This window comes from Penaeus monodon, chromosome 29 (assembly GCF_015228065.2).
Source record: "Penaeus monodon isolate SGIC_2016 chromosome 29, NSTDA_Pmon_1, whole genome shotgun sequence".
Taxonomy (NCBI): Eukaryota; Metazoa; Arthropoda; class Malacostraca; order Decapoda; family Penaeidae; genus Penaeus; species Penaeus monodon.
The window spans coordinates 9,653,196-9,654,064 of NC_051414.1; the positions used below are offsets into that span (position 1 = coordinate 9,653,196).

Consider the following 869-nt stretch of genomic DNA (forward strand, 5'->3'; position numbering starts at 1 on the left):
TTTTGCGGTTTTTACATACTAAGGTAAATACCCCAGTATTACAGGTCTTATAAATGTATGTAAATATCTTATTGTATTGTTTATGCAATATTTTACATTTAAAATGAAAATATAGTTTAATACCTGTTAGAGCAATATTCTGCTGATCCATTAATATATTTCCCCGTGCAACAAAATATCATTGTTATTTTCTAATAACCGTTTCAGTGTTAGCCATTTACTACATCAGATAGATATATATTTGCTTACTACTTACTTAAGTGTATATTTTAAATGTAAAAAAACTAGGAGTCTTTACTTCGGCTATCAGTGTTACGAGGTAAAGTGCCGTTGGTTGTATTTTAACCCATTTCCCGCTTCACGGACATGTATAATGCCCTTTTCGTTTGTCTGGGTCTTTAAGTTATAGATTAAGATGACATTGACGTTCAGGCTAAAATCATGGATGGGAATCTTGTTTAGAACTCGGAGTGTGTATAATGGCTGTGCATTATTTACAGGTTATACTAAATCTTGTGATATTGTTGGCGGAATGAGGAAATGGAAACGCGTTATATTTGTTGATATATAGCTACGATAACTATTGCGATGATACAGTATACTGATTACCTTTCATATCTTGGTCCATCCCCAATTACAGATAATCGGATAAGTGTAACAGACTAAACTAGACAGTGAGTTTGAACTATTTCTTAAGAAAAAAAAAACTTGTTTGTTTCCGAGTTGATGTGTTGGTGATAAGAAAGAATTTGCCTGTAAGCAAGTGTCGATGAAGAAACTATAATCATTGCCATTTGAATCATATTCATTGTAAAGAGAAATTAAACAAATCTGTTCGAATATTTTTCTTCGCTAATGTAGTGACTGGC

General features: G+C 32.2%; 1 protein-coding gene across 1 annotated transcript in view; it reads left to right on the top strand.

The window, feature by feature from the left end:
- LOC119591943 overlaps positions 1 to 869 on the top strand; it is a gene marked incomplete in the record, with an annotated part of 10,649 nt that overhangs the window by 7,315 nt on the left and 2,465 nt on the right.